The 13,763-nt window shown below is 34.0% G+C and overlaps 1 pseudogene; it reads right to left on the bottom strand.

Moving 5' to 3' along the window:
* Window positions 1–6,724: 6,724 nt before the first annotated feature.
* LOC18587392 (putative disease resistance RPP13-like protein 1 pseudogene) lies at window positions 6,725–10,112 on the bottom strand (annotated as a pseudogene).
* Between the last annotated feature and the right edge of the window lie 3,651 nt (window positions 10,113–13,763).

Genomic DNA, 13,763 nt, shown 5'->3' on the forward strand with positions numbered 1-13,763 from the left:
GAATGGCCAAATTTGAGTTTGTGTGGATTTTCGAGACTTGAGCAATGCTTGCCCAAAAGATGATTTTTTTCTCCCTTTGATAGAAATAATGGTGGATGCAACAACTAGCCATGAGGCTTTATCTTTTATGGATGGCTTCTCTGGCTATAATCAGATTCGCATGGATCCAAAAGACAAAGAGCTCACTGTATTTCGAACTCCTAAAGGAATATATTGTTACAAAGTTATGCCTTTTGGGTTAAAGAATACAGGCGCCACTTATCAAAGAGCAATGCAAAAGATTTTCAATGATATGCTACACAAGAATGTTGAATGCTATGTGGATGATTTGGTGGTTAAGTCCAAAAAGAGGGTTGATCATCTTGAAGATCTTTGCCAAGTATTCAAGAGATTGCGTCTATATCAATTGAGGATGAATCCCTTAAAATGTGCCTTTGGAGTATCTTCGAGAAAATTTTTAGGATTCATAGTGCACCATCCTAAGATTGAAATTGATCAATCAAAAAAAGATGCAATCATGAAAATGCTTGAGCCAAGCAATCTCCACAAACTTAAAAGTTTGCAAGGAAGATTAACTTATATTCGACGCTTCATATCCAACTCGACTGGTAGATGTCAACCATTTAGTCGATTGATGAAGAAGGATACGCCTTTTGTTTGGGATGAGTCTTGTAGTAATGCTTTTAAAAGCATAAGGCCTTATCTACTAAAGCCTTCAGTTTTAAGGGCTCCTACACCAGGACGTCCATTGATCCTTTATATTACGGCACAAGAACGCTCTTTAGAAGCACTTTTGGCACAACAAAATGATGAAGGAAAGGAAAGTGCGCTTTACTACCTTAGTAGAACTCTTAATGGCGCAGAATTAAATTTTTCTCCCATTGAGAAGACATGCTTGTCATTAATGTTTGCCATTAAGAAATTAAGGCATTATTTGTAAGCTCATTCTGTTCACTTAATTTCATGAGCAGATCCCCTCAAGTATCTTATGTCAAAATCGGGGCTTAGTAGGAGATTAGCTAAATGGGCTATTTTATTACAAGAGTTCGACATCACATATATCCCTCAAAAGGCTGTCAAGGGACAAGCACTTGTAGACTTTCTTGCAGACCATCCAATTCTAGATGATTGGAAATTCTCTGAAGACCTCCCTAATGAAGATGTTCTCTACATTGAAATCCCTAAGCCATGGAAGCTATATTTTGATGGAGCAACTCAACAAGATAGGGCAAGTGCAGGAATCATCTTTATTCCCCTAGAAGGAGAAGTATTGCCATACGCATTAACCCTCATCGAAAATTGTTCCAATAATGTGGCAGAATACCAAGCCTTGACCATAAGTTTGGAGATGGCAGTGGATATGCAAATCACTCAACTTAAGGCGTTTGGAGATTCTAAGTTAGTTATAAACCAAGTCCTTACACTTTATGAGGTTAAAAAGCCTGAGCTCTTGCCATATGTCAACTATGTTAAGAAACTTTTGAAGTGGTTTGACAAAGTCAGCATAAAACATGTGATTAGAAAAAAAAAATAGGCAAACAGATTCTCTGGCTAATTTAACGTCAGCAATTGCATCACCAAATACATAATTAAAAGTGCGTCTTTGCAAGCGATGGATCATACCACCAATCACTCTAGGTGAAGAAGTTGACATAGAGTCTAATGCCGTCTCAATCCTTGAAGTGGGAAAAGAAGATTGGCGACAACCGTTGATTGACTATCTAAAGCATGGGAAGCTTCCTAATGATCCAAGACATAAAACAAAGATAAAACGTCGAGCTCCTCTATTTATTTATTTCAAAGGTACACTTTATCGTTGTCCTTTTGACGGAGTTTTTCTTTGTTGTTTAAGAGATGAAGAAGCATACAAGGCTTTACAAGAAGCTCACTCAGGAATTTGTGGGGCATATCAATCTGGAGCCAAGTTGCACTTCCAAATCAAAAGAATGGGGTACTATTGTCCAACAATGGTGAAAGATAGCATGGACTATGCTAAACTATGTCAAGCATGTCAATTTCATGCTAATTTCATTCATCAACCTCTTGAGCCACTCCACCCAACAGTTACCTCGTGGCCATTTGATGCTTAGGGACTCGACTTGGTTGAACCATTACCTAAAAGCTCCATAGGGCATCTTTACATAGTTGCAGCCACAGACTACTTTTCAAAGTGGGCGGAAGCAACATCTTATCAAGAAGTAAAGAAAGAAACAGTTGCTACCTTCATTAGAACAAACATCATTTATCGTTATGGCATACCACGATGCATCATAACAGATAATGGAAAACAATTCTCAATAGAAAAGTTATGTGCACAATTTAACTTCAAGCAATATAATTCTTCCATGTACCACGCACCAGCAAATGGGTTAACAGAAGCTTTCAACAAGACTTTATGTAATCTTCTCAAGAAAGTTGCTAATCGCGCAAAGAAAGATTGGCCAGAGAAAATAGGGAAAGATTTATGGGCTTATCGTACAACATTTCGTACTCCTACTCAAGCAACTCCATATTCGCTTGTTTATGGTGTGGAAGTTGTCCTCCCATTAGAGCATCAAATTTCATCATTGAGAATTTCCATTCAAGAAGGTCTTTCAAATGAAGATAATGTTTGCCTATGCCTTAAAGAACTTGAAGTGTTGGATGAGAAAAGGTTGGAAGCACAACAATGCTTGGAATGTTATCAAGCTCGATTGTCCAAAGCTTTCAACAAGAAAGTTAAACCATGATCATTCCAAGTGGGAGACTTAGTTCTTGCAGTATGAAGACCAATAAACACTACACATCGTATGGGTAATAAATTCCTCTCAAAGTGGGATGGACCATATGTTGTTCAAGAAGTCTACATAATGGCGCATACAAAATTGTTGATCAAGATGGAGTAAGAGTTGGCCCAATTAATGGTAGATTCTTGAAATGTTATTATGCTTGAAGGTTAGATGCTCCTCGATAAGAGCTTAAACTGCATCCAAAAAAAAAAAACTGCTAAGTTGAAAATCCTTAATAGGACGACTTAGGCAAAAGTTAAGGCAAAAAAAAAAAAAGCCTGCTAAATTGAAAATCCTTAATAGGACGACTTAGGCAAAAGTTAAGGCAAAAAAAAAAAGCCTACTAAGTTGAAAATCCTTAACAAGATGACTTAGGCAAAAGTTAAGACAAAATAAAATAATAATAAATATGAACTACGTTATGACTTGATCCTTCTTCGTATTAGGAGGTATGTAGGCAGCTTGGTCCCATTGCCAAGTTCAGTCACACCAAAAAAAAAAAAACAATCTCTTGCATCAAGCATGGCTCAATTCTTTATGATGATGAAGCTACCAAGATAGAACATCGAAGAATAGATCAAACGTACTACTGAAGGATGGTTCAAGGTCAATAAATTTGCGAACTTGTCCAAAGTATTCTTCAACTATGTTCTTCAACTAGGCTGAATCAATAGTTTCGCTGTGGAAAGAAACAACCTTTTCTTCATATCTTCATTCTTGGAGACAATGAAAAGATCTTTATAATCCTTTAAGTATACCATGGTGATTATAAATTGTGTGCTATTTTAAAGAGCACCTCCCAAGGATCAGCGAGTGTTATTATAAAGAGCACCCTCTAAGGATAATAAATTGTGTGCTATTATGAAGAGCACTGCCCAAGGATCAGTAAGTGCTATTATAAAGAGCACCCTCCAAGGATAATAAATTGTGTGCTATTACGAAGAACACCTCCCAAGGATCAACAAATGCTATGATAAAGAGCACCCTCTAAGGATAATAAATTGTGTGCTATTTTGAAGAGCACCTTCCAAGGATCAACAAATGCTATGATAAAGAGCACCCTCCAAGGATAATAAATTGTGTGCTATTTTGAAAAGCACCTCCCAAGGATCAACAAGTGCTATTATAAAGAGCACCCACCGAGGATAATAAATTGTGTGCTATTATGAAGAGCTCCCCCTAAGGATCAATAAGTACTATTATAAAGAGCACCACTTTAAATTGCTGCCAATTTCTCTACTTCAATTTGAACTTATTTTAATTATACGCGCATAAATTTGAGATTTAGTTGTCAAAAGAATATCAAATTATTAGTCTAAAACAGCAATTTATAAAAAAAATAAAAAAAAAGTTGAAGCAATAAAAAAAATTTGCAGCAATATGGATCTTTAGCACGGTAATTTGTGGGTGATTATATGCATGATTTCTTAGCTTGATTATAAGCTTTCAAGGCTGCAAGATACAATGGGGATTTGCATGGCTATTATAGCGTGGCATGATAAATGGTGGCTTATCATGGCGATTAGATAAATGGTGGCTTGCATGCTTTTAACATGGAAATTGAAACAAGTGGCGGCTTGTAGTTTGGGAATTGGAATAAATGGCAGCTTGCAAGATTTTAGCATGCAAAATAATGGGACTTGCATAATTAAAAAGCCCATAAGCAGGCGAATTCTACTGCCATGTTAACAAAATAAAATAAAGGGAAGAGAAAGAAAGGACGGCATACCTTATAATTTTGAGAAGATGAAAATCGATTTTTGCTAGCTTATGAATACTTGTAATTCCAATATTTTGTACAGAAAATTGACAAGGGAATTCCCTTTTTATAGAGTAAAAAGACAAAGTCCTTGTTGATTAAGGAATGTAATTCTAATTGCAATATACTTCTTTAAATAGTTTTATTGCAATATACCTCTTGCAAAATTATAGCCTTATTGCAATATACTTCTTCAAGTAGTTTTATTGAAATATACATCTTCCAAGATTATAATTCTCTTACTTATGAGTAAGCGTAATTCAAATTTAATTTGGATTGCAAGTATGCCAAGACACATTAGGATTTTAAGATATCCCAGAAATTTTAAAATTTCAAGACTTGTCCACTTGTCACATTCAAAATTATGTGTGAACAAGTCTTGAGGGGGCATTTGTAGAAGGAGAAATATTATCAACCAATTGCATGCTGTCACGTGGATTTAATAACCATATAATTAATTATAAAATAATTAATTTATTGATTAGATTATTTTAAAGACATATAGTTAAATCAATCCACCTATTGGTAGATAATATTTATATTTTTTTTTGACCAATCAAAAATTAGTAATTGGTCATTCAATTTATCTCTAAATAAATCAAAATAATTTAGAGATAATATTTATATTTTTTACCAATCAAAAATTAGTTATTGGTCATCCAATTTATCTCTAAATAAATCAAAATAATTTAGAGATAATATTTATATTTTTGACCAATCATAAATTAGTTATTGGTCATCCAATTTATTTCTAAATAAATCAAAATAATTTAGAGATAATATTCATATTTTTGACCAATCAAAATTTAACTATTGGTCATTTAATTTATCTCTAATAATTATATTAATTTAGAGATAAAAGTCAAATTGGATTATTTAATTTATCTCTAAATAAATTGAGATAATTTAAAGATAATACCTAACTTCGGCCAATCAAAATTCAAGGACTTAAGGTCCGACCAATCAAAAAACTTTTAATAAGTCATCATAATTTATCTCTAAATAAATTAAAATAATTTAGAGATAGTTCAAAGAGATTACACTCTCATCGAAGTCTCCCACCAAACATTACAAATAGGGGGCTCCTCCAAGCCATTTGATTCATTCGGAGGCATTCGAAGATTGGAAGCATTTGAAGCATTTGAAGATTGAGAGCATTTCAGAGATCAAGGAGAATAGAAGATTTCTGAAGTGAAGATCAAGTAACAACGAAGTTCATGATCAAGCAACAACGAAGTTCGTGATCAAGATATCAAGCAAAGTTCGTGATCAAGATACTTTGTTTGTTATCAAGATTAAGTCGTGAAGACCAAGTGTTCGTGATCAAGATTAAGTCGTCAAGACCCTTGAAGTGAAGATCAAGTGTTGGTGATCAAGATTAAGTCGTCGAGAGCCTTGAAGCGGATATTAAGCGAAGTTCGTGATCAAGATTAAGTCGTCAAGACCCTTGATGAGAAGATCAAGTAAGTTCGTGATCAAGACTAAGTCCAAGTTTGTGACTCTTGAAGACGAATTGAAGAAATTAATCAGACGAATTTTCAGAAATCATCACTCACATCATCAAATTTTTGTATTTGTCTCATAATTTTCAAGTCAAGAAATTTCGACAAGAAATTTGTCTGTATAACATGCCAACGCTCTATAGCGCTTAGCAACCTCCTCGTTATGTTACCTAAATTGTGCAAGGGTTGTAGTCTCTCTCAGGATAGGTACCTCATTTCCAGATTTTATGATATCCCAAAAGTTGTAACCACGAAGATAGGCTTTCATTTTAACTTAATAAATTGTATAATTCTTTCTATTGAAGTTCGGTAGAAATTGATGACTAAGAATATTGTTGGAGGCTATTTTGCAAGTACGATGGTTAATTTTCTTTATATTTTGGAACAATAGCTTTTTGATTATCTTACAAAAATAGTCCCTTAAGATTCAAAATAGGCTTTTGATACCATGAAGATAAAATAAGGGAAGGGATAAGGGTGGTGTATGTAGCCACTATTTAATGAATCAGAAAAGAATTTAATAGAGATACGAGACATGTTTTGATGAATGGCACACTTTTTTCATACAAGACAACCATATTTATGCTCATAGTGGGAAGTTACATGCATAAAATTTGTCAAGACATGAATTACAAGTATTAAGTCATCGATTAAGTGTTAAAGGATTACAAGTGTTAAAGGAAGTTTATAGGATGTTAACATGCAATAATTGCAAGTCTTGATTGAATTAACCAACAAAGAACATGTACAAAGACACTTGTTGAACACACAGACTAATCGAGTATTATTCTCAACATTCTCAAAATGAGATTCTAATGCACTCTAAGACTCTCACTCGTACCTCATACGCCATTAATTACTCTCCGTGGTACTTAACACCATCAAACTCAAAAAATATGAGTGAGGCCATATTTTGCAGTCCCCAAGCATCCCGTGGTGGGAGCCTCCGGCATTGCTCAAAACAAAATGACTGAAGATTGGTTGGCAGACCAGCTTCCCCAAAACTAGAGAGATTTGAGCAACAAGATATTTTTAATTTTTGGAGAGATAGTAACCCTCTTCCAGAGAAGATTTCCAGAATGGGGCAGTCTTCAATTTTCAACTTTCGAAGAAATGTGAGATGCTCATGCTCGCTTTGCAGTTCGATGGATCTAAGAAATATGCAACCCTGGAGTTTAAGCTTTACAAGTCTGGTGAAGCAGTCGAAGGAAAAAGTTTCCAGGTCACAACAGCTACTCCTTATGTGCAAATGCTCAAGCTTAGAGTATTGGTTTCTCCCATTCGGATGAAAGAATTTCAGTTTCCTACATTCAATTATATGAAGCTTTACCAGGGACGGAAGATGGTTCGGTAGATTCCCAGCCAGTTTGGAACAGTTGTAGACTGTGAGCTCTTGGAGGGAAGGAAATCCGCCTTCATTAGAGGAAGGTAACCATTCTTGCCAATATGGCATTGTCTCAAACTGCAAAATTTCCAGGGACCTGAATGGCTTGAGATTGCTTCCATAAAATTCAGAGCCCACGCATCGTAGTCGTCTCATTCGTACGATGTAAAGCTCTTGTAGACAAGGTAGTTGCCCAAGCGGCGGCAGTGAGGAGCAGTTTTCACAATCAACAAGATGCAGGGACACCATTTGGGAGAAAATGGCATCCCCTAACCAGTCTGGAAGTTTTGAACCACCAAAGTGTCTGATGCGGAGCTTCTTCAAATATTCATGAGGCCGTAACTTGTCAAGCACCTCAGTTTCATAATGTGCAAGATGAGTACCAGGTGCCCACTGAAAAATCAACTCATCAAGGTACTTTTTACCCTCCAAATTGGCCACTGAGGCATCTGCTGTTTGAAAAACATTTTGCGGGCCCTCAATGGAAAGAGTACCACGAAGGAGAGAAAGTTTCTTCAACTCACTAATTCTTGATGCGCTAGTATTTTTGCTCACGACAAACGTAGTCAACGACTGGAGACTTCTTAAATTACCGAATTGTGGTGGCATCTCCTTCACCTTTGATCCTTTAATATCAAGATGCTCCAATTTAGTAAGATTCCGCATGTCTTGAGGCAACTGGGTAAGTTGGAAACAACTTGACAACTTCAATGTCTCTAAATTATACAGAGAACAAACTCTATCATGCAGACTTCGAATTTCAGTGTGGGAAAGGTCCAAGTAGCGTAGATGTTTTAAGTTGCCAATTGACTCAGGCAGGTTAGTGATATGATAAGGAGATAATGACAATACACGCAGGCGACTGGATTCTGGAAACAAGTTTTTTTTTCTATCATCAGTCTCTGTCAGCAAGTTCCTTCTTCTATCATCGGAGTTCCTTTTATCATCAGATCCTGGAAATAAGCTATTAGAGATTATAGGAGTCAAAGGAACCCTACTGGAATTGGGTGACGATCTCAGCGGTAGGAAGGTTCGCAAACGGTTGAATACTTCATAAAAGGCCTCAAATTTGTCGGGGGCTTCATCACGATTTGGTATGCATGATAAATGGCGAACTCTTTCTGGGTTTGAGGGTAAGCTTTCATCCTCAAGTTTGAAAGTGAACTCTCCTGCTATTTGTTGAGCTAAATCATTCAGAAGGTCATGCATTTTAAAACGTGAACAATCATGATCTGACCGCGAAAAAAATGACCTGCATAATAGCTCATCAAAGTACTGCTCGCCTACTTCCACGGTTCTTCTTGTACCCCTTTGCTGCTGCACTAGGCCTTCTGCTATCCACAATCGAACCAAGTCCCCCTTTTCAATTTCATGGCCCTTAGGAAATATGGAACAATAAGCAAAGCATTGCTTTAGGTGAGAAGGGAGATGATAGTAACTCAATTTTAAGGCCGGAAGAATATGGTTCTTACCACTTGGTAGATCCCATAATTTACTGTTCAATACATCATCCCATTCCTTAGGTTCCACTTTGGAATGCAAAAGACCTCCGAGTGCTTTAGCAGCCAATGGCAGGCCTTGGCACTTTTCCACAATCTTCTTGCCAATCGATTCTAATGCAGAATCTCCATCAGTCAAATATTCACTTCCAAAAGCATGCTTTGCAAATATTGACCAGCAATCTTCATAAGGCAACGGTGTCAAAGAACGAACAAGAACAGAATGCATAGTGGATGAAACACTTTGATTACGCGTTGTCACGATGATCTTACTTCCGCCTGCCCCGAAATGAAATGGTCTCTGTAGAAGATCCCAATCAGTAAGACTGTCATTCCACAAGTCATCCAAGACAAGTAGAAACTTCCTTCCCATCAGAACCCTCCCCAGTGTAACTTGAAGTACATTTAAGTCTTTGGCATTAGAATGCATCAACACGGCTGATTCATAGATTGTTTCGGTCACCTTGAAAACATCAGATGATCTTTCCGAGACATAAGCCCATGCTCTCAGGGTAAAATGTGTTTTCACCCTTTCATCGTTGTACACAAACTGAGCAAGGGTCGTCTTGCCAATCCCACCCATTCCTGCAATCGCAATCACAGGTATTCCATTCCCATTCATTGCGCTATCTGACAGCAAAGAGTTGACTATCAGCTCTTTTTCATTATTCCTGAAGCATTCTTCGGATTCGTTGACCAAGGAAGTTGTAGGAAATCTTGGTAACGATATATCACTTGGGCTTTCCTTCAGATTAAGGAAGTCTTTTTCTTCAGCTATACATTTTACCCTGTCAACAATCTTTCGAATAGCAGTGTTAAGGGCTTCTACCTGTTCTTTTGGGGTTTGATACCCAGCTTCCATATCGCACTTTAAAACTTCACTTGTGATCTCAGCGAACAGGTCCTCTGCTTCATACAAAGCGTCTTTCAGTTCATCCAGCCACTCTTGAACTAACAAGTTCATTATATGCTGCTGCTCCTCAGCGTCATTAAGCACTGAGTTGACAGCTAGTAGCTTGAATTTCAACGTCTGCAAGCTATGGTGGTCGAGTTTCTTTTCCCGGAAGAAGTCCAGGACCTTACGAGAAGCCATCTTGTCAAACAGCAGTCGAAGAGAAGCCGAGAGCAACGCCTTTCCCACAACCCCAGCTAGCACAATTTCCCAAGGCATTTTGGCGTTGTTCAGAAAGAAGGATCGAAGGAAAAAGAAGATATTAGACTGGACTGGGAACCAAGACGAGCTCGGTACGTACGATCCCAGAAGATGATAATCGGCTCGTCAACTACTAAACACAATTACAAAAGATTGAGAATTAGTCTAATCATGCAGGTTGCACCTCGCCGTCATGGATCAAATTTAAAATATGTTATTTGCAATAAAAAAAACTTATCTATTATGAGAAAATGGCAAACAAAAACGATGAATACTATAATGATTGTCTTAAATTAATGACTTCTTCTGTGTGACATGTTCATAGTTTTGACTTTTGATTATCTTAATTTCATAATTTGCATTAAATTGGGAGATGGTGCACCAACCTTCAAATGAAATAATTATTGAAAATGCCAAATAATTACGAGGAAGCTAGGTTGAGTTGAATTTGGTTTTTATAATATTTTAATTCAATAGTTTTATTCTTTATATCATATATTAATAATGATTAATTACGTTGTTAAAATTTTATTGAATAAAATGTTTGGTGAGTTAAATGGCAGCTGATGGGAGGGGAGCTGGCATGCTGTGGCACAAGACAATTACTCTCTATCTAAAAAATTAACCTAACAGGATATACAGTAACATTACCGTATATAAGTCATAGGAAAACTCCCCTACCCACCTGGTGTGATATTTTTGAAAACATCTTGTCTACTTCTTTCTCGAAAAGCTTAACGTGACAATTACATAGTGTTAACTTTAATAAATAAATAGATAAATATAATTTTCAATAAAAAAATAGATCGATAGAAGTTAGATGATGATTATCAAAAACTATGGAATCTTATGTATTGCCATAAGCATATGACAGTGATAACGTAATTAATTAAATACAACTGATTGTAACGTGTTTTGCCTTAAACAATAAGTAAATCATTTGTCAAGGTAGAGGTGTTGGCTTTCCAAGCAATGGCATGTTGAAATATGGGCATTCTTCAAAAGGCTATGTCAAAACCAAAATAATTCGTTCTTTGTGGTACGGCATAAAATAATATCATGTTACTGGAATGTAATTGTTTCATCTAATGTACATCAAAGAATGAGATTTACTCCTATTAATTTTATAGTATATCGCTTAGTTTTTGTGAATGTGTGGTGTTGTGATGATCTCAAACTTGGGTTATCGCATGAGATTACAGAATTGAAAATATTATTAATTTAATGAAAAGGATTTTCTTTAATTTAAAATCTTATTTATTTTCATCGATTATTTAATAAGTAATATAAAAATTATAAATGATAAATTTCGAAAATATAATAAAATTAAATAATTAATTTTATTTTATATTGACAAAATCATTTCCCAATATTTATTAACTTATAAACGATGAGCCTCTGACACCTAGTCACCGCAACATGATTCAGGAAAGGCTGGGTGATTATCTAATGGTTAGGGCCTTTAATTGCATAGTGTTCTTAAAAATTAATTTTATTATTTATTTATTAAATAAATAAATTATTATATCATTTATTGATTTTATATATATTATAATCTAATGAATATTTTATTTATTTATGATATATATGATATAATCATAATTATTTGAAAACATTGTAAAAAAATTATGTTAATAGTTGATAAACTATTAATTAACAAGGAGTTATAGTTCTTAGTTCTTTGTTTGTTACAATTGTTCTAAGTTATGTGTGATAAAATGTTTAAAACCTATACCTGTTATGCCTCTATAGAAAAGGAATATAATGTTTTAACTTCACCATTGAGTAGTGAGTCTTAAAGCAAATAAGTGGGTGTAGTTAAAGCGCACAATATAAGCTTGTCATTTGTCAATAATTAAAAGGACCTCTATTATAATTTATTAAAGTAACGTTTAATATAAGAGAAGTAAGAGTATATTCTTTACAATGTGTCAAATTAAATTATATTACAGTGTTTATTCTGCAACAAACCACTGTTATGTAAGTTTTTTTTTTTTTTTGAAAAGCCAGTAACTATATATTATATTTCAAAAGAGAGAGGAAGGATGAAGTATCCCTTACAAATCAAGGCAAAAAGTACCCACATTGCTATGTAAGATTACAATGCAATCATATTACAACCAATAAATGTAATGTAATTGTAATCTAAAATCAATGCAGTAAAATTGCATTGCACTTAATTTGCAATGTTATTAAAAACATTTTTACCCTTCAATTTATTACTTTGTTAAAGTCATTTGTAATGTTATAATTTGTTTTTTATATAGATTTCAAGAGATATTTCTTTATTACTCTTAGTAACCATTTTCTATTATATGTTGGATGGTGACTGTCAATAAAATTTGTAGTCTTTTAAAGGAAAAAAATTTAAAATAGAAAATTATATTTGAAAATAAAAATAAAATATATAAGATTATATAAAGAAATGAAAATAAAATATATGACATTAAAAATATATTTAAGAGATGATAGTATACAAAAATTAACAATAAAAAATATAAGTATATTAAACTTGCATTTTAATAAATAGGGATAATTCTGAAAATTGATTTTACATTCCCAGCAAAATATTTGTAAATCAAACGCTGCAATATTATTTTCGTTGCATTTTAATTATTTCTTTACTTATATAACAAACACTACAATGTTATATTTCATGTAATTACATTGCTTGCAATCACATTACATTGTAAAGTGTCAAACGTCACCTATTTGTCCTTAGACTTAAAAGGTCAATATAATTTATTTAGAATCCATATGACTTTAATGTTGTCAATAGGTGATGTTGAGTCTAAAGCTTATACCCTAATACATTGGGTATTTTTTTTATATATATTTGAGGAAAAGGGGATTCGAATTTTACTCTTTTGAAAAGGATATCATACACCAATCAATGAGTCAAATGCTTAAATGCCACTGATACGTTGGGCTATTTACATTTATACTGGATGCTTCATAAAGGATTCACCATTCTCTATTGAAAAATATTCAAGCGATTTATATAATATTGTTGGACTCAAAAAATTTGACCGATGTGTTTTTTAAAAGGTGTTTTAAAATTATATTATTTATATTAAAATTAAAATTATATATAAATGTTTTTGTAGAAAAATATTTTTCTAAAATCCAACAAGAATGAAAAGCATGAATTGGTATTATGAGTTGGATGTGACCGTGGAAATTATATATCCATAAAGCTCATAAGAAATATGGTATAATGAAATGATTGATAAATAAAGATTGTAATGAAAGGGATCTCATTGATAATTCTTTTCTCTTTTCTTTGCAAAAGTTAGTTGTAATGTGTTGATGGATATCATTGTAATTAATGAGTACATAAAGTTTCTTAATTAATTTAAAAAGAAAAAAAAACCCTAAAAAAAGAAGCAAGAATCTCTTTGGAGGCAAAGCACTTGAATCGCTTTTAAAGTACTGTATCTTGGTCGTCTATAATATTCTTATGATAGATCTTTTGTTTTTATATTAAATAACAATTTTTGTTATTGTTTCAAAAATTATCCCACATTCAACGTAGAGAAACTAACAAGAGCTAGATGTAAAGATGAAGTGATTTGCTGCTTGAAGAGTGATACTAATATTGATTCACTTATATAGTACGAAGGTTTTTTTTTTCTCTTTTTCCCCTCGAACATTTACTGTGAATGTGTTATTTTATAGTGGAAATTTTTATTTGTAAA

Source organism: Theobroma cacao, chromosome 10 (assembly GCF_053813885.1).
Source record: "Theobroma cacao isolate CCN51 chromosome 10, ASM5381388v1, whole genome shotgun sequence".
NCBI lineage: Eukaryota > Viridiplantae > Streptophyta > Magnoliopsida > Malvales > Malvaceae > Theobroma > Theobroma cacao.